This window comes from Cervus elaphus, chromosome 28, assembly GCF_910594005.1.
Source record: "Cervus elaphus chromosome 28, mCerEla1.1, whole genome shotgun sequence".
NCBI classification, from domain to species: Eukaryota; Metazoa; Chordata; class Mammalia; order Artiodactyla; family Cervidae; genus Cervus; species Cervus elaphus.
The window spans coordinates 10,480,548-10,498,732 of record NC_057842.1 but is presented as its reverse complement, the minus strand read 5'-3'; the positions used below and the strand labels follow the sequence as shown (position 1 = coordinate 10,498,732).

Below are 18,185 nucleotides of genomic sequence, written 5' to 3'. Positions count from 1 at the left end.
TATGGTAATATCATTTACCTTTATAATATTGCATTTAAAATATATACAAATGTATTTATAATTTATTCACTGCTTTCTTGTTTAGGTGAAAGGTTAGAATGCATTTGTATCTTTTTTACTTCTGTTTACTTTTCAAATAGTTATTTATCAGTCCTACTTATTAAACAACACATTGATTCATCAATTTTGGGGTCACATCTATTACTTGTTATATGTTTACTCATACTTGGGTTTATGATGTGGTGGATTTATTTTGGCTGAAGCTTAGGCTTCATCTGTATAATACCAATTTAATTATTGTGCCATAGTAGGTTTTAGCACTGAGATTAAGTTGCTTATTATTACTCTTTTTTTTTTTAAACAAACACAGATGTATTTCTCACTTGTTTGCTTTTCCATATAAACTCCAGGATTACTTTTATAAGCTCTTAAAAAATGAATCCAAAAAAAAAAAAAAAAAAAGGAAAGGAAGGATGACAAAAAAGTAGAGAGAAGGTTAAAGAGAAAAAGGAGGGGAAAATGGGAAAGAGGGCAAAGATAAAAATGCTGCACCAATATGTAGGGTTCAGCTTCCCAGGAGGTGCAGTGGTAAAGAATATATCCACCAATGCAGGAGACTCGGGACACACAGACTTGATCCCTGGGTCAGGAAGATCCCGTGGAGAAGGAAATGGCAACCCACTCCAGAATTCTTGCCTGGAGAAGTCTTTGGATAGAGAGTCCTGGTTGGGACTGTAGCCTATGGGGTCTCGAAGAGTCAGACACAACTGAGCGACTAAGCCCGCACAAAAACATAGGGTGGTTTGGAGAACAGTGATAGTCGTCAAATACTCAGTTTAACCAGCAAGGGACATGATACATCTCTCTATGATATTTAAATATATTTGCATATTTTAGCTTAAAGTAGATTTAAATATGGTGCTATGGTTTAAATCATTGGATGAATGGTGAGAGTAAAAATCTGTCATTCTTTAAATACCACTTGATATATTGCACATCACTCATATGTGGAATCTAAAATATGACACAGATGAACTTATCTTTGCAACAGAAACAGACTCACAGGCACAGAAAACACAGTTGTTGTTGCCAGTGGGGAGAGGAGTGGATGAGAGCTGGATTGGGAGTCTGGGATTAGTGGATGCAAACTAGTACATATAGAATGGAGAGACAAGAAGGCCTTACTCTATAGCACAGGGAACCATGTTCAACATCCTGTGAAAAACCATAATGAAAAGGGACATGAAAAAGAGTATATATGTATGTATAATTGAATCAAATATTCTGCTGCATAGTAGAAATTATACAATACTGCAAATCACCTATACTTCAGAAAAACAAATTAAAAAAATAAATGTCATTTTTATATAAAAGCATTAGGCAATAAAATGTTCATATACAATACTTCTCAGGTAACCGCAAACTTGACTTACATATTATCTAGTCGGTCTCATGAAAACATTTCCCATCTTTCCATTACTATTTTGGAAGATAGGCAAGTATGATGATATGGAGAAAAATCTGACAGTAAAATAGACTAGCAGTTTCATATTTAAAAAACTTAAGACTTAATATGAGGAAAAACAAGTTGGATCACCCACCAGAAAACAGAACCTAAAAGAAGAGTAAGGAGAAAATGAACAGGCTACTTAACACCAACTGCAGTCTATACAATAAAGCAGAGCATACATTGACATGAATCAGCCACAGGTGTACATGTGTCCCCCCCAATCCTGAAACCCCCCACCTCCCGCCCCATCCCATCCCTCAGGGGTGGCCCAGTGCACCAGCTGTGAGTGCCCTGTATGGCAAAAACCACTATAATATTGTGAAGCAATTAGCCTTCAATTAAAATTAACTAACATGAAAAAATAAAACAGAAAATGTATGGCTGAACCATACAGAATGTGACCATAGAAGCAGAGTAACATTGTGGACTCCTTGAAGAAAACCTACTCAATATTCTCTAATAGTCTAGATGGGAAAAGAATCTGAAAAAGAATCTACACGTGTAACTGAATCACTTCGCTGTATCCTGAAGCTAACGCAACACTGTAAATCCATTCGCTATTGTTGTTGTTGTGCTTCCCTGGTAGCTCAGCTGGTAAAGAAGCCTCCTGCAATGCAGGAGACCCCGGTTCGATTCCTGGGTCCAGAAGATCCGCTGGAGAAGGGATAGGCAACCCACTCCAGTATTCTTGGGCTTCCCCGGTGGCTCAGCTGGTAAAGAAACCACCCACAGTGTGGGAGACCTGGGTTCAATCCTGGGTTGGGAAGATCCCCTGGAGAAGAGAACTGCTACCCACTCCAGTATTCTGGCCTGGAGAATTCCATGGACAGAGGAGCCTGGCGGGCTACAGTCCATGGGGGTCATTAAGAGTCAGACATGACTGAGTGACTTCAAATTCACAGTTGTTAGTCGCTAAGTTGTGTCCAACTCTTTGGCGACCCCCTGAACTCTAGCCTACCAGGTGCTCTTCTGTCCATACTTCAATATAAAATAAAAATTAAAAGAAAAAAAAAAAAAGAAAAGAAAACCAAGCAACGCCCCTGCAGGTACTCAGAGGCGCTGCCAGGGATATGAAGGACTGGGCAGACCACACTAGATGGGAAGATACATCAGTGGATGCAGAATCCAATTCAGGCCCGAGGGAGCCAGCACCAGAGACTGTGGGCAGACACAGCCTGCCCCCAGGAGGCGCCAACTAAATCCTGGTTGAGTCAAAAGATGGAACCGAATAGGGAAGTTGAGGGTGTCTGTGTAAAGTCACAGATCCGACTGGGAGAAGGGGAGCCCTGCCCTGTAGGGGATGGAGCTGAGCTGGTTGCAGGAACCGCCCCAGAACTTGCTGCTCTGAGCAGCGACCTCAGGACCACCCAGCAGGCGCCAGAACTCGGGGAGGTTGCCAGAAAGGAAACCTGGTGAACTGACTTCTTTTTTCCCCAACACGCAAATAGCCCAAGCTATTTAGCTAGAACGCAAGGTGAAAAAAAAATGCTGATGTATTTTTAAAATTATATGTTTGGGAAAAGAAGAATGAGAGCATTTGAATAGTTTCCCTTGCTTCCCCTCTCTATCATACATCTAACTGCAGCTGGCAAATGTATTCAGGGGACCGAATATGCTGCTCTTATAGCGTCAGCGCATGGGCTCCAATCGGATGCCGAATCCTGTTAGATTTCATACCCAGTTAGGTCTTACTGAGGGGAACATCACGGCAAATGGCACAGTCCTCTCTGGCTGGAATGCAATCAATAAAAGAGAAAGCCCACCTGCATTGCAGCTGCTACTTCACAGACTCTTTGCCAGAAGCCACTGTTTAATAAGAGCTGTGGGTATGTTATGTTTGTGGTTTTCCTTCTGACAAAAAGATGAGTTGGACTGAAGGTTTGCCTTGTCTTGCTTTTATAGTTTCTATTTTTTTTTTTTAAGGAAACAATACTTGGTAGTGTCGTTTTATTTAGTTCTCTTCGAGGCAATCCTTTGATATTTTATGAATTACTTATCTCATTCTAATAAGGCTGAACATGGAAAATTAACCTCCTATACATTCCTAATTAGTTTTTAATGAATTTTAGCTTCTCTGTTAGGAAAAGATCTATCCAACTAACTACTAGGAATTTAATCTCCATTACTGAAGCATATGACAGCCATCCCAAGGGGAAAAATGTCCTTGAGGTGTGTGTGTGTGAGAGAGAGAGAGAGTAAGTGAGAGAGAGAGTGAGACAGGGAGTCATTCTCAGAAATAACTAAAATACCTAATTTTTTCCCTTCAACTTTGATTGCATATGGAGCCAGGATCATTTACAATTAATGAATGACTTCATTATGAAACACTGAGAAAAACAAAAATTATGATATTCAGATATACTGAATTGCTTGCTTCTGCTTATGCCCTATGCTTTTAATCAAGATTTAATAAAAAAATGGAACTAACTAGCTAATTACATAATTAAATTGAATTTTCCAACTTAAAAACACATTGACTAGAAGGAAACCAATGGCATACATAGTATAGTAAAAGGAATAATTTCAAAAAAATTAAGACATTACTTTAGTTAATGAACTAGCATTCATGGATTTTCCTATGCTAAATTTTATAATATATGGTAATTTAACAGAATAACTTGTGCTATTAACATTCATTTTCTTCAACTATAACCCTTGTTTTTCCCCTCTCAATTGACCTAGTTTCTTTGACTTTTCTGGAAAGAAAAGCTTTTACATATAGAGAAAATTTTCATTAACACAAGAAATAATCTATGTTTGAACTGTATTTGAGTTTAAGAAATATTGGATATGCACTTTGGAAATATCTTGTCCACAAAGGAATCAATTTGATTTAAAGACTTCATGAGGACCATTTACATAACATTAGGCCATGTCAAAATTGAACTGTAAAAGTAGTCTGGAATAAGGAAAGCAGTGGCCAAATATTTCACACACTATACTAAAAATAAAAAGAGGCCAGATTGCAATTAATGCAGACAATGGAGAAAAAGGATTCGTAAAGAATGTTAGTTAATGAGAGGCACACTTTTTTAGGCAAAGATAGGTGAATTATCTTTTAAGAACTGAATAGAATACCTAAAAAAAAGTTCAGAGTAATATATAAATCTTTTCTACTCATAAATAAATAGAAAATTAATAGAAAATTAAATATTTTGGAATATATTGATTACATTTTCATTTTGTCTCAAATATATGGAAAATAAATGCTTTTATTGAATAGATATGTACTCTATATAATTATAAGTAATAATAGGTCATAAGCCATCAAAAAACCACATATTTAAATTACCTAGACTGTGTGTAATTTAGTGTCTGTTACTTTCTCAGCTGGTAAGGAAAACGTCAAGGTTGGTTGACACTTTATCATGAGGAGCCTCTCTCAATTGAATGATCTTTCTGGCTTTTTAAGCCACAAGAGTTCATGGTCTAGAATTTCATATTCTGGGTACCTACTATGTTTAAATAACTTTGAAATTATGCGTGTTTGCAGGCATGTATATGCAAAATTGTCTCTGAAATCACTCATTTGAGGTAAAAAAACTGGTTGAAATTCAAAATGAATGAATCAATGTAGTTACCCTAAGCAGCTTTTAGGATTAGGCGGTCAAACAGACAAATACGTGACTCATTATCCTACAAGCAAAATAACATATATGTCATAAAGCTCGAAACAGTTCTGAATACACACAATGGAAGGAATACTTATTCATTCAGCATGAGGAAATGAGTTACAACTGGAAGCTTTTTAACAATAAAAGTGACACAATGAAATTCATTCTCAATACTGATTTTGTTACAGTTTTGTTCCTGTAAGTGCAGGCCTATCAGGAAACAAGGGTGCTGAAAATGCCAGTGGTGATGACAGTGGTTTGACAGGGATGCTGGGAGGATGCTGCTGCTGGTGACGGCTGGACCGCCCACTTACTGAGTGCTTCACGTGCATCAAGAACTTGCTAAGAGTTAATATCCATTACCTCTAATCTTGATAGCAATTTTGTAAGGACAATTTTTCTCCTCTACATGAACGAATGAGCCTTAGAATAATTAAATAGCTCTCCTTGGGTCACATTCATGTATAATCAGAGGCCAGAATGGAAAGGTGGGTCTGCAAAGCTCCACAGCCCACATATGTAATCTTTCACCAGGATACTTTCTGTTAGTTCTAGGAGAGGGACACATATTCTAAAAACCAAGAAGATATAATAATGAGTGTCTCATCAAAGCTGCAAGTGAAATCAAGCAGCAAGTAGCATAAATATTGGAAACAAATAACAAAATCAGTAACTTTAGAGGTCAGTGGTAATGCTAGAGAACATATCCATGAGTAGTAACCATGACAACCAGACTGTACGTGACTAAAATGGTGGTAAGATTCCAAGTAGTTTTCAGAGAGATAAGGAGACATGGTATTATTTTGAGGGAGGAAAGCAAGCCTAAAAGAAAGTTATTTCTTTTTTTTTTTTTGGTTTTGCTTATTATAATAGGGAATTCTCAAGCATCTTTAGAGTTTGCAGAGAAAGAGCTGTAAAAAGAGAGGAAGAGACTTCAGGAGCACATAGGGGAATGAAGGGGCACAGAACTAGAGAAATGAAACTGCATGTGAATAAAAGCACAGCTAGATGAGCTGGCGAAACCCAAGGACTTAGAAACTCTAGGTATTTTATTTTCAAATCAGTGGTCAGGTAGATAAAGAATCTTAGATTAGTGAGACCAATACATGGAGATCAGTGAAGTGCCAAGATTCAGACACTAACTTCAGAGGTTCCACTTAGCAAACAGAGAGGGCCCAAGAATGAATATTTTTTTTCAAAGTACAGACAAACGGAGAGTCCATACAAAGCTGAAGGGGGTGAACAAAACACAGTGATGGGGAATCAGGCGATGCTCACACATCTGGGCAGGTCAGGGTCCTGGTTAAGAGAGATTCTGCTTTGGAACAGGTTGTGCTCCTGATAAAGACCAGAAAGGCAGGGAAGGATGACTACCCACAGATCTATGACCAAACTGGAGGGAAGCTGACGGCATTCTCAACACTTTGTTCCTTTTAACTGTGCAGCGTAGCAGGGATCCGAGAGTGTGCAGAAGGCATGAAGACGCAAGAAGAGCCAGGAGGTGTGTACCAGCCGTCCTGCGGACAGAATGAGAGCCCCAGACGTGAGAAATGGAGCTCAAAGCGGAAAGCACATGTTCTGTGATTAAATGTCCATTATCGCGCTGTAAGGAACACCATACCCAAACAGTCATAATCGCTCCTGAAAGCAAAAGTGGCCTCCACGCAGAAGCAGTGTGTGTGCAACTATTAGAAGATTGGGGCTTTGGGAATAAACAGTCAGTGTTCCTTGCGGCAACTTCTTCCAACATTAGATACAAACGTTTGAGAAACAAGACTGCCCCAAGCTCCCATCTGGTTCCTGTGTAGCCCATGCAGACCTGGAGAAATTTGTCTGGTATTGAACACAGCCTGCAGGAAAGCAAACACCTGCATGACATCCTAACAAACAGATTTCCTTTTTTTTAAGACTTTAAATTATTTTTAATTGAAATATAGTTGATTCACAATCTTGTGTTAGTTTTAGATGTATAGCAAAATAAATTTCAGTTTATGCATTATATATATGTATTTTATATATATATATATAGGCTCCTCTTGTGGCTCAGCTGGTAATGAATCTGCCTGCAATGCAGGAGACCTGGGTTTGATCCCTGGGTTGGGGAGATCCCCTGGAGAAGGGAAAGGCTACCCACTCCAGTATTCTGGCCTGGAGAATTCCACAGACTGTACAGTCCATGGGGTGGCAAAGAGTCGGACACGACTGAGCAACTTTCACTTCACTTTATATGTGTGTGTGTGTGTGTTAGTCTCTCAGTTGTGTCCAACTCTTTGCAACCTCAAAGACTGTAGCCCACAAGGTTCCTCTGTCCATATTTTCTCCAGGCAAGAATACTGGAGTGGGTTGCCATTTCCTTCTCCAAGGGATCTTCCCAACCCAAGTATCAAATTTGGGTCTCCTGCACTGCAGGCAGATTTTTTACCATCTGAGCCAAATTTCATATATATATATGTGTGTGTGTGTGTGTGTGTGTGTGTGTATAAAATAATGAATCTATAGACTGAACTATATATACACAATATTTTATAGATTCTTTTCTGTGATAGGTTATTACAAGATATTGAGTGGCAATCCCGTGCTATATAGCAGATCCTTGTTGATTATCTATTTTATATATACTAGTGTGTATATTTTTATCCCAAACCCCTAATTTATCCCTCCCACCTTTTCCTTTTAGGAACCATAAGTTTGCTTTCCATGGCTCTGAGTCTATTTCTGTTCTGTAAATATGCAACCCTCCATCACTCCAGCAAACAGACTTCCTAAGCAACGAGCCCGAGCATGGAGTTCCCGCTCTGACTGTACCTGGGCCTTCGCCGGCCGCCACAAGCCCAGCTTTTGGTGCTGCCTCTGTGCTCACTGTTCCCCCTGGGCTGCAAGTGCTCTGTATGCCCTTGAAATATTATCCTATTAAATTGTTTTAGTTCTTAACTCTCATACCCATGGGGTAGATAGGAAGGAAGCAGCGTTATTTAATTATGAAGTAACTCTCCCCTTAACCAAATGCTTTAAATTATACCAGGGCAATTTTTTCATTGGTGGCATTTAAATGAAAGTTATATACAGCTGTCTCCTCAACAGGAGTACTCTGTCCCCTACCCTTAATTTGACCTGAAGAGATTTTCCAGAGCTGAGTTAGCCAGCATGCCCATCAACCAGAACTCTAGACGTGGAAGACACATCTATCAGTGTTTTCTAAAAGCTCTTTCTAAAAGGGCCTGGGAAAATGTAGAGGGGTTTTTACCCTACCTGAAAATTACCTTCCTTGAATGTGCTCATATATGAAAAGCATTTAATTTTAGTGGAAATTTAAACAAAGGGACCATGTCTACAGAAGAAGGTTGACACAAACAGGAAAACACCATTTATCAGAAAATAGTACGTCTTAAGAGGCAATGTTCCAAAGCAAATGCCCTCAGTTAATTCTTCAGAAAAAACATTTCCCCTGTGGCTGCAACCTTCCCACTACCAGACAAGCAGAGCACTCAGCCCCTGCTCTCCTCTCTTCTATCATTAAGATTCTGAATCTCCCCTTGCTCTTGTGGTTTTGCCTCCATCCTTCAAATCCCGAGTGCTCAGGTGTCTCTGGGCCGCTCTCTGTTCCCTTCAAACGCCAACCGCCTTTTTTCATCTTTGGATGACCACCTCCCACAGGGCTCCCTGCTGCTGTTTCCTTCTTCTCTCAGGTCTGGGCAGCCTGGGCATTCTGGGCAGGCGACCTCACCATCTAATTCTCCAAGAGAGACCGAGACGGACCATCGCATCTATCATGAGCTCATTCCTAGAATCCCCCCACTTCAATCACTGACCCTGCTATTTCTTGTCCTTCTCTCCAAGGTCAAAAAATACAGACACCCTTCTTGTTTGCTGGGGCCCAAGTTGCCCACACACTGCCCACACCCCCTCCCCAGAGTGCATTTCAGGGAAACTCATCAAAGGCAGCACATTTGCTGTCTTATTTGTCTTGCTCCTTCCTTTGCAGGTTTTGTTTTGCTTTGTTTTTTCATAATGTGCATCTATTTATTATTTATAAATTTTATTTCATTGAAGTATAGTTGATTTACAATGCCTTGCTAGCTTCAGCTGCAGCAAACTGATTCAGTTACATGCATGCCTGCTCAGTTTCTCTTTGCAACCCTATTGACTGTAGCCCAGCCGGCTCCTCTGCACATGGGATTCTCCAGGCAAGACCACTGGAGTGAGTTGCCATTTCCTCCTCCAGGGGATCTTCCAGGCCCAGGGGATTCAGTTATGCATATCTATATATCTATTCTTTTTCAGACTCTTTTCCATTATAGGTTATTGCAAGATATTGAATATAGTTCCCTGTTCTACACAGTAGGACCTTATTATTTATCTGTTTTATATATGAGTGTGTATATGTTAATCCCAAATTCCTAACTTACCCCTCGCTTCCCCTTTGTAGCCGTAAGTGTGTTTGTACATCTTTATACATAATCATATCAGCAAACAACCCAAGGCAATCTCACCCTCCATCCTCACAATGTGTTTGAACCTGCTGTCCACTCACTGGTCCACTTAAGGACCCTCAATGCTCAGATCCATTCTCGCTGGTGTCCACAAGCCAGGTCTGCACTGACTCCCTTGTACCAGATGCAAAGGAGCTCATAGGTCCCTTCCAAAGCATGTGCAGTCACACAGCACACGTAACTCCTGAGCACACGCACATCCTGTGCCTTTGACGCTGTCACACCAACTTGTCCCCTGTCCTGTGACCCCTTCAAGGCCTCATCTGTGCGGCTGGAGGTTCTCTTTAGTGACATCAGCCTGTGAGGCCAGCCCTCGCTTCTCACCCAGGCTCCTAGCCCTTCCATCAGGAAAACAGATCAGCGCTCTACACCCACAGGGAACACCCACACGTGTCACATGTCTACAGTCATGAACCTTCCCAAGTGCTGGTTTGTCAAACTGCCCTCCTCCTACTCCCACACATAACATTCCACATGGAAGCTCCCTCCTAAATGAGGGTCTCCTCTAGATTTCCTTATGAGCTATTGGAGCTCAGGACCCATATTTTCTATTTCATACACTTCTTACTCCTCAGGTCCCCTTTGCAGACCATATAATAAGAACAAATCTGACTCCATGTTTGGTCTATTTCTTTTATTTTAACCTTTGTGTTCTGTTGTTTTCACTATAAGTTAATCACTAAAGGCAGGTTGTCTATAGCTTTAAGCTATAGACATATATAAGCTTATATATAGACATATATAAGCTATATAATGGGCTACCTCCAGGAACCGCACCTCCCATGCAGTGAGCATTAACCTAAATATCTTTGTTTAGCTCACAGGAAACATTCTGACCAGGCCCACCTGTGAATGGGGGCAGAAAAGAAGAAATTAACACTTCCCCTCTGGAGTCAGCAGGAACCAGGAAACATTTGCAACCGATTACCACCTTGTTTTTGCTTTGCCTCCTCACCTCCCACCTCTTTGTTCTATTAAAAACAAAACCAAACAAAAGCAACAGCTAGCATCCACAGCCAGGGAAGATAGTCCCTTAGGCCATTAGTCCACTGTCTCCTCAGTCTGCTGACTTTCTGAATAAAGTCACTATTTCTTGTCCCAATAGCTCCTCTCTTGATTTATTGGCCTGTTGTGTGGCAAGCAGTAGGAACTTGGACTTGGTAAAAATAGTGCATATTCATAAAAAATTTGTCAACCACCTGAATAGTACCATGTTAAGTGCCAAGAAGAGAAGACAAAACACGGAGCCCGGCTGGTGAATCCCCCGCATGGATGCAGCACTGGGGATGGTCCAGACCTGTGCAGAGCCTGCTGTGAGAGGGAGCAGAAGGGAAGCCCTTTCTCCTGCCTTCTCAGTTCTGAGCGGGTCTCCGTCATCACCTTTAATTTAGATTCCCTGCCCCCTGACCCCCGACTTCTTGGTCCTTAAGATTATTTTCCGCTATCCAGAGGGCTGGCAGCAAAGATGAAAAACATCTGCATTTCCTAATCCAACACGGGGATAACAGTGTTTGTTCTGCCTTGGTCATGATTAACATGAAGATCAAATATGAATTGTACTTGAAAGCAATTTGTAATGTTTTATCCTTGGTTTTAATCTCTGACTTTCAGAGAAAAGTAAAGCTTGCTTCCTAAGTCACTGACCCAAACCACAATGTGACACTAAGCTTTCCCCCCAGGGACTTGCTCTTTTATAGAATTCACATCTCCTCTGGATTTATATTCACTTCATATTTTCATCTGTTACCTCAAATAATATACCTTCTCTGGATACCAAAGTCCTTCTATTTAAAGTGATTTAATTTCTAAATCTCATTTTAAAATGACCTTGTGCTTTTAAAACTTGCCTCTCTGACAGTCTAACCAAAATTTCCAACTTGGTACTCTTCTAAGAAAGAAAGTGAAGTCACTCAGTCGTGTCTGACTCCTTGCGACCCTGTGGACTGTAGCCTACCAGGCTCCTCCCTCCATGGGATTTTCCGGGAAGAGCACTGGACTGGGCTGCCATTTCCTTCTCCAGGAGATCTTCCCAACCCAGGGATTGAACCCGGGTCTCCCACATTGTAGGCAGATGCCTTACTGTCCGAGCCACCAGGGAAATCTCCAACCATACTGGATATGTTGCCTTACGGATATGCCAGCCCCTCCAATCAGCACCAGGAAGCTTTACTTTTGTCCGTGACATACTACCTTAAAAACGCACCAAGTTAGGAAAAAAACTTTATATTCACTCTCCTAATCTCAGTTGGTTACTGAGATTATTTTTTAGAATGCTTTTTTTTCTTTATTTATATTTTAAATATATATATATATATATATATATATATATATATATCCTTACTTAATCTTCTTTATTACTTGACCTACTGTTAAGACAATCGATAACAAAAAGAAGAGAGTGTATTAGCACGCACAGTGTAATCAGATGAGTAGCCAGGAAACAATACAAAATGGTCCTTTGTCCACTATAATTTCTAGAGAAGTAGATCTCATAAACTCACTTACCCAGTCCAGAAATAATGACTTCTAAAGCCTTAAATACCCAATGAGACAAATGATGCCAATCACAATTTCTCATATATACCCAAACTGCACAAAGATAAAGCTTTAAATGTGATCATTTTACATTCAGATTTAAATTTTCTTGGATTAAAAACTACAAGGGAGTAAACAGCAAAGCCAAGTGACTTAAGAGCAAAGCTCATTCAGACAGCACTGTATGTATCCAACTGTCATGATCATGATCACGTAAGATGTCAAACTCTGGACATTTGTGGCATTCTAAACAATTTAGTTAAGTACACTTTTGGCATATAAACAAAGATCCAATCAAACTTTAAGTTAATAAGAATATAATGTTTATTTTTAATCTTTTAAATATAAAAAGCAATGAAAATAAAATACAGATCACAAAATCCTCATTTGGTAGATTATTTTGAAAAGTAAAAAAGTTGTAATAAGGTAGCTTTCTATCCCACACCAAAAGGTAAACAAAATATTTTCCCTAGATTTATACTCCAAACTTGGGCTTCCTAGGTGGCACTAGTGGTAAACAATTTGCGGCCAATACAAGAGACTAAGAAATGCGGATTCAGTCCCTGGGAAATGGCAACCCACTCAGTGTTCTTGCCTGAGAAATCCCATGGACAGAGGAGGCTGGTGGGCTACAGTCCATGGGGTTGCAAAGAGTTGGACATGACTGGGTGTCTGAGCAAAAAACTCCAAACTTAGTACAATCTAAAAACTGTTCAAATCTATGAAAAAACAACAACAACAAAATGACCAATTTAAATTACCTGGGAAAGGGTAAGGAGAGGAGATTAATAATCAGGGTCAGTTGCATACAGATGGAAAAAACCACTTGCAGTCACTCCCAAATATAACCCTACATATTATACAGAGGTATTAGTGTCAGTCGCTCAATCATGTCCAACTCTTTGAGACCCCATGGACTATATCCTCTGTCGATGGAATTTTCCAGGCAAGAATACTGGAGTGGGTTGCCATTCCCTTCTCCAGGGGATCTTCCCAACCCAGGAATCAAACTCCAGTCTCCAGCATTGCAGACAGATTCTTTACAGTCTGAGTGACCAGGGAAGCCCCATTATGTAAATCACAATGCAAATAAAAGTGCCTATATTATGGAACTGTGACATTTTGCTTAAAAATGACATTAATAAAAATAAACAGCTGGATATCATTGGTGCACAAAGACTAATGTAATGTTGATAAGGCTGGGAAATACTGAAATACAGTTAAGACTCAAAACACAAGTTTACCCAAAAAAAGTTTTCCAGAGAAATAAAATGGTAGATAAGAAAGCAGAACTTTTCCACAGGATGGCCTTTTAGACCAATTTGAAACATATTCTGAAAGTGAAAGTGAAAAGTCGGTCAGTCATGTCCGACTCTTTGCGACCCCATGGACAATACAGTCCATGGAATTCTCTAGGCCAGAACATTGGAGTGGGTTGCCATGCCCTGCTCCAGGGGATCTTCCAACCCAGGGACTGAACCCAGGTCTCCTGCATTGCAGGCAGATTCTTTACCAGCTGAGCCCCCCAACCCACCATAAATCCTAGTTGATGTAAAAAGGCAGAGGGAGGTTAAAGCAAAGTAAAAACTTCTTCCCAAGTCTCCTGCCCCAGTGAATTTAGGGGACAAAGTCACCAACACTGAACCCTGTCCACCTGTCATATTTCCCTTTAGTAATCCCATCTCCCTTTCTCTGTTATCACATTTTGTCTGTCTCTCTCTCCTCAGCAAATCCTGGCTCCTGGAATCAGAGCTTAAAGAGCATAAGAGGTTATTATCCCAGAGTCAACTGAAATCTGTACATTAACCAAAAGCTCTAAGTTAACTACCAAGAGTGCAAACCTCAAATTCTTATTCTGAGTCCAGCATCTGATGACCAATATTTGGCACTAACTAGATAAATAAAGTATAATCAGAATTTATGAGCTGAGTCAGATGTAGTTAAATCAGAACCCAATATTTGCAGCTTACGATTTGGTGTGAAACGCAAAAGACAGGAATAGACAGTCACACCTCAAATGCTATTAGAATTGGAAACATTAAGAATAAGATAAAAACAAAACAAGGAAAAAAAAAAACAAAAGGCAAATTAGTTTGACAAATAAAAATTCTTGTTAAAAAAAAGCGAACATATCATATCCATCCGATAATTAGCAAAACTGAACATTTTTCTGCCCTTAAATTAGTTTAAACACAGGCAGATGTCTTTCTACTATACTAAAATTTTTCTACATGTGTTTTTCCTAATTGTCACAGTTTAATGAGACATCATTTATTCTATAAAGAAATACAAATATGGCCATATATATGCCACAGTCTAAAATATGCTTATGACAACACAAAACTTCGGGTCACTTAAAAAGATCCTGCACTGTTACATCTTTGGACTATGGTAACCCACGTGGGGCAGGGTCTGATCTCACCAGAAAGCATGGCCTGCAAAGCCCAGGGTGAATACTAACACTGCTCACAGAGATGGAGGAACAGCAGAGACTTTATACAACCCTTCCTATTTGTTTTACTTTGCAGGCACACTCCGTTAATGCTCCCAAATAAAAACAGTGCTGTAAACGCAACTTTAACGAAACTAACCAGAAGCTGCGATGCCAGCGGCCACCTCTCCCTGCAAAGAGGGACAGAGCCCATCTTCGTGGGAGAATCTGAATGGGGAGAGGCAGGCAGGGAGGCACAGGAGGCAGGCTTCAGACAGACAGGGACACAAAACTGCTGTGCTGCTGGCGGGTTCATTTGAGGATGTCAGAGCTCAGGCTGAGAACACAATACAACCTCCGCGGGTCCAGCCTCACACGCTTCAACAGGCCATGCGCAACCAGGGTGGCAGCAGGTGAACAATTCATCAACAGGACAATTTCACCAAAACAATCTTCCCACTTCAACAAATTCTCCATCTTCTGACCGATGCCTCAGCATCGCAGCTGAACCCTCTAAAACAAGGAAGAACTCTTTCTCTGGTTCTCCCCGCACCAGTTTTCTGCCTGTCTTCAGACTGGACCAGTTCCATGGCATCAGCTACCCTGAGATGTTCCCACTTGTCCAGAGATGCTAAAATAGATCCTTCGCTAAAAGACTCCTCACACATCTTCAGCTTTCTCGGCACGCTGCCCGGGAGGATCCTTCTAGAGTTGTCTTGAGGCGATGCCCCACAACTTCACATCTGTCTTGGCCTTGAAAGTGGCTGCTCCAGGTGCTCCATGATCGAAGCAATTTCCCCAATGCTCCTTGCTTCCCGACACTGGTTGCCCAATCACTGTTGACACAGACGTCCATTTGTCCTTGATCAATCACAAAGAAGTTATTCCCCTCATCACCTTGCTGAATAAGTCTCTCCAGCAATAAAGCAGACTGGAAAAACGGCATCAAAATGGTCACTTCTCTCACTATCATCAAGATGTGAAAACAGCAAATTCTTTTCAACAGCTTTAGCTAAAGCAGCCATTTGTCTTGTAAGCTTCTGGTCCAACCTTCCTAACCTAGGATGTGGCATCTTGCTTAGTGTAGACCTCAGCGTGGATGGTACCTTGTCGCCTCCAGCCCTTCACCGCTGGGTTGGTTGGAGGGAGAAAGACTTCATCCTTCCCTGAGCCTGCACAAGAGCTTGCTTTCTGCAGATTCTGATCCGTTTTGCCTTCTTCTTCTCCAACCTCTCAAAGGATTCCCTGAGGAATGTCATGGCCTCTTGGGCTGTGCGGTGCACAGGTACATGATGGAGTCTTTGAACAGGACCTGGATGTGTGCTTCTGGTCACAGAGCTCACGTTCCCAGCGGCTGCACTGCCCCTCAGCAGAGGTACCACCAGGAGCCAGGGTTCTCTTCCCTCCCGGCGGTGGCCAATGGAGCGCCCCCTCGCTGAGCATCACTGATATTTGTGTGTATGGATTCTGTTCTCCTCATAAATCATGGATGACGCATGAATACTGGATATTAATTTGCTTCTTGTTTCGCCCATCACTAAAAAGTTTTGCAGGTATGTACCAGATTTACTCATTGCACTATAATTTAATCAACCGAAACCAGTAAATCACCCATGTATAGCATACGCTTGACTCTTGGGGCAAAAACATCAGAGGTGCATCTTGAACTTGACCTGCAAAGCTCAAGAGCGCCAGACAGCTGGACCTATCTTCCCATTTCACATATTTCTCTTTATTTAGACTGTGTATTCTGAGACTCCTTCATGTATACCTTCATATATCAGGATTATTTTACTATAACTGAGAAGCCTTTTTTGGGCTAAGTAAATTCTTAAAATTCCAAAAAACCTTTTTAGCCAAAAAACCTTTTTTGGGCTAAGTGAATTCTTAAAATCCCTTATTAAGCTAATTCCCTATGCCAGTTTTAATTTCTTATAATACTTATAATGCATAGCTTGTGATTTATTTATATATTACCTACAGATCACCTCCATTTTTCATGTACACATTTTTGTCCAATTATATAGGTTCCTGAAAGCTAGCACTTTTGTTATAAATGTATGAATTTTCCATGCTATCTGGCATAGGCTGATGTGAGATGACTAGTCAGCTGATGATAACTGAATTAACACAGAATTATAGGAAATACATAATTAGCACCCAGTTATTCATGTCGCTGCATCACCTCCTTAGGGCCTTTATGTTACACACACAGAGGATTTACAGTGTTGTCACACACAAAGTTTGTTCACAATAAATATACACTTAATACATACCTATATACTTATTAGCAATACTTAATAATAGAATATATATTAGTTAGAAAAGTAATTGCAATATGTCTTCTCCCTTAAATTCTCTCTCCACTTGAAACAGACTTTTCTAGCAGTGAATGGACTCCAATTTTGACAATGGCTACAAACAGATGTGGTTAAAGAACCCTCCTGCCAATGCAGGAGACATAAGAGAGGTGGGTTCGATCCCTGGGTCAGGAAGATCTGCAGCAGAAGGAAATGGCAACCCACTCCAGTATTCTTGCCTGAAGAATCCCATGGACAGAGGAGCCTGGCAGGCTACAGTCCATGGGGTCGCAAAGAACTGGACATTACTGAAGGACTCGGCACACACACAGTGTAAATAGATGGGGGAGTGCAGATAGGATACATTTTTTCTTTTTTAAACTATCAGTTTTTCGTAGTTCTCTACAGGTTGTACTTTAAATGATTTCAGTACAAAATGCTTCCTTAATATGGGGGAAATTTTAATAAGCCTTTTGGTTATGTAAATGTGTTATAATACCTAGGAGACAAGCATTTTGCATAATAATATGTTTTAAATAGGTTTCTTCCTTTCTCCATGAATTTACATGTCTACCGTTTTATCATTTTATTTTATTTAACTTGGAGGCTGAGCTGTGACTGGGCAAAAGGGAAGTGAGATGGGGACTTATTTTCCTCTGCTTAGCCTTGGCAGATTAAGGTCAGTGCAGCAGCGGGTGGGCATGGGCTCGGGGTGTGTGCACAGACTGGGTAAGGACAGTCTTACCGACAGAGGATGAACTGGCCTCTGAAATACAGAAGAAGACTAAGCAAGGAGTGCCCAGCCAGGGACAAGTCTTGTCCTATGCAGCCTGAGAGCAGCGACTTGCAGCCTGGAGTTCGAGTAGCTCTTGCCCACGTGGCGCTTTCCGGAAGTCGTGTGAGACAGCAGAGCTTGGGTCCAGCTATGCTCTGCGTCACGGGCTTGATAAGACAGCTGAACAGGAGAGAAACAGCCACCCCAGGAGACAGAGGCTGCACATGAGGGGCAAGAGAAGCTTCCAGAAGAAAGGGTCAGCCCTCAGTAACCCAGCGCAGATGGGTGGGATAGGGTAGAACTCTGATTTCCAGAAATACATGGGATATGGAGCCTGGTTAAGGCCACACTTCCTGCAGCTAGGCCTGCTGCAATTTAGACAGTGGCTGTTTGGGCATTAAAGGCTGAAGGCTGCAACTTCAGTTACATGCTTCGAATGTACATTTTTGTGGCCCATATTATATACACCAACCCATACATCTCTTTAGCCAGCTCCTGCACCCCCAGTCTCTCCCTTTGTCAATGGTGGC

At 41.0% G+C, this 18,185-nt stretch overlaps 1 protein-coding gene and 1 long non-coding RNA gene across 3 annotated transcripts in view; one reads left to right on the top strand and one right to left on the bottom strand.

The window, feature by feature from the left end:
- The window catches only part of ADGRB3 (adhesion G protein-coupled receptor B3), an 850,102-nt gene that overhangs the window by 700,128 nt on the left and 131,789 nt on the right, over positions 1-18,185 (bottom strand). The gene's annotated exons all lie outside the window — the stretch shown is intronic.
- Positions 649-17,216, top strand: LOC122685490. Its single transcript, XR_006338410.1, has 3 exons — positions 649-658; positions 6,354-6,362; positions 17,091-17,216. It is a non-coding gene; the product is annotated as an uncharacterized LOC122685490 (long non-coding RNA).